This window comes from Hemicordylus capensis, chromosome 6 (genome assembly GCF_027244095.1).
Source record: "Hemicordylus capensis ecotype Gifberg chromosome 6, rHemCap1.1.pri, whole genome shotgun sequence".
Lineage (NCBI taxonomy): Eukaryota > Metazoa > Chordata > Lepidosauria > Squamata > Cordylidae > Hemicordylus > Hemicordylus capensis.
In genome coordinates, this window is record NC_069662.1 from 47,352,290 (window position 1) to 47,358,306 (window position 6,017).

At 49.1% G+C, this 6,017-nt stretch overlaps 1 long non-coding RNA gene across 1 annotated transcript; it reads right to left on the reverse strand.

The window, feature by feature from the left end:
* Window positions 1-785: 785 nt before the first annotated feature.
* Window positions 786-2,813, reverse strand: LOC128329170 (uncharacterized). Its single transcript, XR_008309549.1, has 3 exons — window positions 2,788-2,813; window positions 2,081-2,109; window positions 786-912 (listed from the first exon to the last, which is right to left on the reverse strand). It is a non-coding gene; the product is annotated as an uncharacterized LOC128329170 (long non-coding RNA).
* Window positions 2,814-6,017: the final 3,204 nt, after the last annotated feature.

Genomic DNA, 6,017 nt, shown 5'->3' on the forward strand with positions numbered 1-6,017 from the left:
GTGCTGGAAGGGGTTCTGGCATGGAGGGTTCCTCAGTGAGCTCTTCCCCCAGGATGTTGTTGGTGATATGAGGTGCTAGAAGGGGTTCTGGCATGGAGGGTTCCTCAATGAGCGCTACCCCCAGGATGTCATTGGTAATGCGAGGTGCTGGAAGGGGTTCTGTCATGGAGCGTTCCTCAGTGAGCTCCTCCCCCAGGATGTCATTGGTAATGCGAGGTGCTGGAAGAGGTTCTGGCATGGAGGGTTCCTCAATGAGCGCCTCCCCCAGGATGTCATTGGACATGCGAGGTGCTGGAAGGGGTTCTGGCATGGAGGGTTCCTCAGTGAGCTCTTCCCCCAGGATGTTGTTGGTGATATGAGGTGCTAGAAGGGGTTCTGGCATGGAGGGTTCCTCAATGAGCGCTTCCCCCAGGATGTCATTGGACATGAGAGGTGCTGGAAGGGGTTCTGGCATGGAGGGTTCCTCAATGAGCGCTACCCCCAGGATGTCATTGGTAATGCGAGGTGCTGGAAGGAGTTCTGTCATGGAGGGTTCCTCAGTGAGCTCTTCCCCCAGGATGTTGTTGGTGATATGAGGTGCTAGAAGGGGTTCTGGCATGGAGGGTTCCTCAATGAGCGCTTCCCCCAGGATGTCATTGGACATGAGAGGTGCTGGAAGGGGTTCTGGCATGGAGGGTTCCTCAATGAGCGCTTCCCCCAGGATCTTGTTGGTGATGCGAGGTGCTGGAAAGGGTTCTGGCATGGAGGGTTCCTCAGTGAGCTCTTCCCCCAGGATGTTGTTGGTGATGCGAGGTGCTGGAAGGGGTTCTGTCATGGAGGGTTCCTCAATGAGCTCTTTCCCCAGAGTGTCCCCCAAAACATTGGGGAGTCCCCCAGAAAATGGTGCAACATGGGTTGGGTTTCTGGGATGACCTGAAAGAGAGGAAATAAAGCAGGAATCAGGAAATGATCATGGTTTGTAGGCCTGATAGAAATGGCCTCCCTTTTCTGCCTAGGTTAGCCAGCTGGGAAGTAGCCTGGGATTGTGGGTGAGGTGGGCCACCCAAGGAACAAAGCAAGGAATGAAGAGGAGTACATTGCATAGCACTGACTGGCAAGACAGCCCTCACCAAGTACACTTCAGAAGGGAGTGCAATGGCCAGGCTCTGCCTGCTGTACATACAAGTGCAGCTGCCGTCTACCAAGTCATGCTCTTGGCTCTCTTTGCCCTACTCTTGGGCAGAGGCCTTTTCCTAGCTAGCTAAGGTCCTTTAACAGAAGATGATGAAGTCTCAACAGGAGACCTTGTGCATGCAAAGCAATTGTTCCACTACTGGGCTATGGGCTCTCCCTTCTGTTTGAGGAAAGAAGCTTCTCCTTTGAGCAGAATGGGAGCTGATGGTTGACATGGACTATCTCTGGTTCACGAACCAACCCCCAGTTAGAGCCTCTTGGCCTAGTGGGGTGGCGGGTCTTGAAAATCTGCCTGGATGCCATAAGCAGGAAGCATAGCTGTGATTTCAGGAATGCGGGCCTGGTTCCTAGAGGTAGAAAACTGTGGTCGGAGAAAGAAAGAGTCTCTTTGGACCAAGCTCAGAGCACATTGGCCAGGAAATGTTGCCCTTATTTTCAGGTGATCCTCCAATTCCATTTTGACCCATGTAATTGTCAAAAAATGAGATACTTTGGAAATAATTAGCTTCCTCTTCTTGAAGGCAGGGAGAAAAAGACCCAGAGGATGTTTTGGGGCTGGGTGTGGGCAAAGGGTTCTCGCAGGACTTTTTCAAAAGTGCACAACCTCTAAAGAAGAATGACCAAACCTACCTGCCTGCTGCCACAGCCCTTTCCCCATCTCCTCCTCTAATGGAGGATAGCTAGATGTGACCCACAGAGCCCCCCCCCCCCCAGTCTCCTCTAACACTTTCGGCTGCATCAACACTAAAGGATAGAGGTGGCTGAACCTGCCCTCCTGCTATCCATCCATCAGATGGATGTCTGCCCATCTCTCTCCATTGTCTAAGAGAAACAGTTCTCCAAGGAGGCTTTCCCTGGGGGGCTGGGGAACCCTGAGGAGAAGCAGGCACTCTCATCATCCGCTTACCTGTCAGTGCCCCCTCTTCATCTTCATCCCTGCAGAGATAAGGAGAAATATTCTTAGTAGCAAATCACAGGAAAGAGAGGGTCTCCTCCCCCAGTAATACTAGGGGTATTACTAGTATTACTAGGGGTATTACTAGTATGTGCCCTCCCTCTAATTTTAATTCACATGCAGCCAAGTATGTCCTCTCCCCTAATCCTTCTAGCTGGCCCTGCTAATTTTGGATGATTCCATAGTTGGGAGCAGTGGATGTAATTGCCGTTGAATGTCACTTACTGCATTTTGCTCAGAGTATTTTTCATTGAGGATTGACTGGTTGGGGCGGGGCGGGGGGTGGGCCTGCTCTCGTAGTTCACAGTCATGAGGCCAGCTTTCCCACCCCTCTCCAGTGTAGTTTCCCCACTTTTTAAAAAGTCCCCCCCGCAAACGGACACATACATGCTGTTTTGTGTTTTAAATAGGAGGGAGGCAGCCTGCCAAAGGTATCAAGCGGACAGTTGATGAAATTGGCATTTGATTCAGCAGCCAATTACTGGCATTCTGAACATGGAAAGGAGATGGGCTCACCTTGATGAGGCAATATATGCCACACCTGAGTTTGGGCTATGTCTGAACACCTCCCCCTCATCACCGCCCCCCATCCCTTCAGCTGGCCACACCAGAGCCAAAAGCATTAAGAGGAGTCAAGGGTAGAGAAGAGAGCAACTCACTTTGGTTCTGCCTCTGGGTGAGACCTATGGGAACATGAAAGAAGAAAAGGTTAGGCATGTTCTTGGAAATAACGTGGGGGTGCTGGGGGGCAGCTTTTGAAGTCAGCTTCAACTGGTGGGCAGGATTTCCCCACAACCCCCCAAGTGGGCCCACAGGAGCCAGCCAGTAGCTCCTGAGTGATACAGCTTCACCGGTCTAGGACCTCCAAGCTTAAGAAACACAGTGGAAATCAGCCAAGCAGGTGACCTTCGAGGGCTGCCTGCATTTCAAGGAGAAGCTGTGTGGTGTGAATAGTGGTGATGAACTTGTGACCACTGAAGTTCCCACAGGGAGCACAAACACGTGTGAACACAGCAGGCTGGGCTTCAGTTCTCTGCCCAGACAGGCTAAAACAACGGAAGGGCATCTTTAAAAACCAAGTCCACACCGCCATTAGATTTTGCTTCACCCACCATGCCAGAGACTTACCTGCAGGTCACACATGACCAACAGCCACCCATCTTGACAACTAAGCTGATAAGCTGCTAATAAACTGACAGCCGAAGACAGCCAATTTATCGAAGATGCTTCAGCTAATCTAAAACGCTGCCAAGTGAGCCTGCTGCAGAATCTTCACAGGTTTCCAAGGGGAACCATGATGGCAGAATTCTGTGGCTGACTGTGAAGTCACAAGTTACTGTTACTGGTCATGCTGGCTCTGGTTTGAATCCAAACACTGTCTTGGGGGTGCAGCTCAAAGTGTCAGAGCACCAGGGGCGAGTCATCCCAGTCCTGCCCTCCCTGCTCCCCACATGTCACTTTCTATTCATTTGACTTTCCCCTTCTGTTAACAAGTTCTGAAGGAAGGGTATGTTTGTGGATAGGGGTGGGCTGCAGCCGCTGCTTGTGCAGTTGGACACAAAGTTTATAATAAGCCTTGCATGAGTCCTCTGTAACATGTAAGAGGGCAAAGGCAACAGCCACATCTATTGCATGTCCCCAGCTAATTTCCCACCTAATCACTTAGATTAGATTTCCACCTACTCACTTGCTGAAGTCCTTTAGCTAGGAAATTCCTATAAATCATATTCAGCACTGAGGCCCATCTCTGTTCAGAATACACAAAAAGAAAGCCAATTAACTTGTGGAACTCACCACCTCTAGATGCGGTGATGACCACTGGCTTAGATGGGCTTGAAAGGGGGTTAGAAACATTCACGGAGGAGAGATCCCTCTGTGGCTATTAGACATGATGGCTATAGAGAACCTCCAGGTGCACAGGCAGAATCCCAGACGCTGGGGACATGCAGTGGGTGCGGCTCTTGCCTTTGCATTCTTACATGTTACAGAGGAAGCATGCAGGTTTATAATAAACTTTGTGTCCAACTGCACAAGCAGCAGCTGCAGCCCACCCTTACCCACAAGCATCCCCTTCCTTCAGAATTTGCTTACAGAAGGAAAAAGGCGAATGAATCGAAAGTGACCAGGAGGGAGGGAGGGAAAATAAGAAGGACAAAGAAAGAGGGGAAGCACAAAAAATGAAGATGGCCCACAAAGAATGAGAGGGCGTAACAGAAGGCTGTAATGTACTTTTTGTATAAGGTTATGACAATGGAAAGCAAACAATTATCCCCGCCCCCTCTGTTTCTTCTTAGGAAACAACCCACATCCTTATTAAACTCAATAGGCCCAACTGTACAAAATCTTAGTTTCTGCTGCATATAGTTTGATGTACTGCACATTAAAATGAACATTGGATAAAGGGACCTCCTCTCTGTCCTCTCAAAAGACCCACTGTGGTAGCTCATGGCCCCACAGGGGATGGATGAATCCCACTAAAGATGCTACTCTTACATTTTTAGGCATTTTAGTGATTGCCTCCTTACAGCTACTATTTCTGCCACTATAGTTAAACCATATGTTGTTGTTGGAAGTGCTTTTGCTTAATGTTTTGTTGACATTCTGTCAGCTGGTATGTATCCCTCACTTCCTGCCCCTCTGGCTGCTGCCGCCACCAACAGCACTGCAATTGCTCTCCAGTATATGATTTTATCAGGAAGCAAAAAGGTGTCACATAGAAATACAGAAGCACTCAGTTGCTGTTGAAAGTCACTTTGCTCAGAGTGTTTTTTGCTCAGAATGTTTTTCCTTGAGGATTGACTGTTTGGTGGGGGGGGCAGAGGTGCTCTTACCCCCGGACATTGGGGCCCTGGTCCATGGCCTCCAGGGGCAGACTCCAAATGGTCAGGGAGGGGGCCCTCTTGCAACCACCTGTGCCTGCCTCGCCACACCGTTTGTCTGGTGTTTTTGTTTTGTATAATTTAAGCGAGGAGTGGCAGCTGGGGAGTGAGCTTAGCAAGACTTGCCTACCTGCTCCCCCGGTGTTGTCTGAAGTGACCGCTGGGCTTGTCTATTCAGCCCAGTGGCTCTAGATAATTGCGAGGCGCTCCAGCGCGTGGCATCATGGGCTTGTGGTAATCTATTTTAACTCTACCGGTGCGCTGTAGCACCTCGCAGTAAACAAGAGCCTCTGGGCCGAATGGAGAGGCCGAGTGGTCACTCCGGTCACCACCACCGGGGGGTGGGTGGGAGGCAAGTCCTGCTCAGCTCACACACACACCCCGGCCCACCCCTCAGCCACACACATGCCATGGTGGCTTGAATTATGCAAAAACAAAAAACAGAGGCATGGTGTGGCGGGCGCAGGGTGGCTGCTGGAGGCACCCCAATTGCCTAGGTGCATCCCTGGCACGGGGAAGGGAGGACCTGCTCTCATAGTTTACAGTCATGAGGCCAACTTTCCCACCCCTCTCCACAGAGGTTTTTCAGCTTTTTAAAGAGTCCCCCCCACAAAAAATAAATAAAAATAAAGGACATGTTTCAGGTGAAAGAATGGCAACAAAAAGAAGAAGGACCTAGGTGAGTCCAATAGAAACTCTATATTGCACCACAAGAACCCACCCACACAAAACCTTTGCTGTATGCAATATTAAATAAATCTGTAAAAAGATATTAAGGGGACACATTCAACTGCAACCTAATATTGTAAGGATTTTTCTCAAAACATACCAAAGGATGAAAGTTGCTGGATATTTAATATATACTGTTTTAGAATTACCCACATATATACTCAAATCAATACATAAATCCTTAAAATCATCAAAATTTACATATACATACAAATTAAAATAACCAATAATACCCATTATGTTAGTATTTCATATGGGCTAATACATAAAATCTAAAAGCA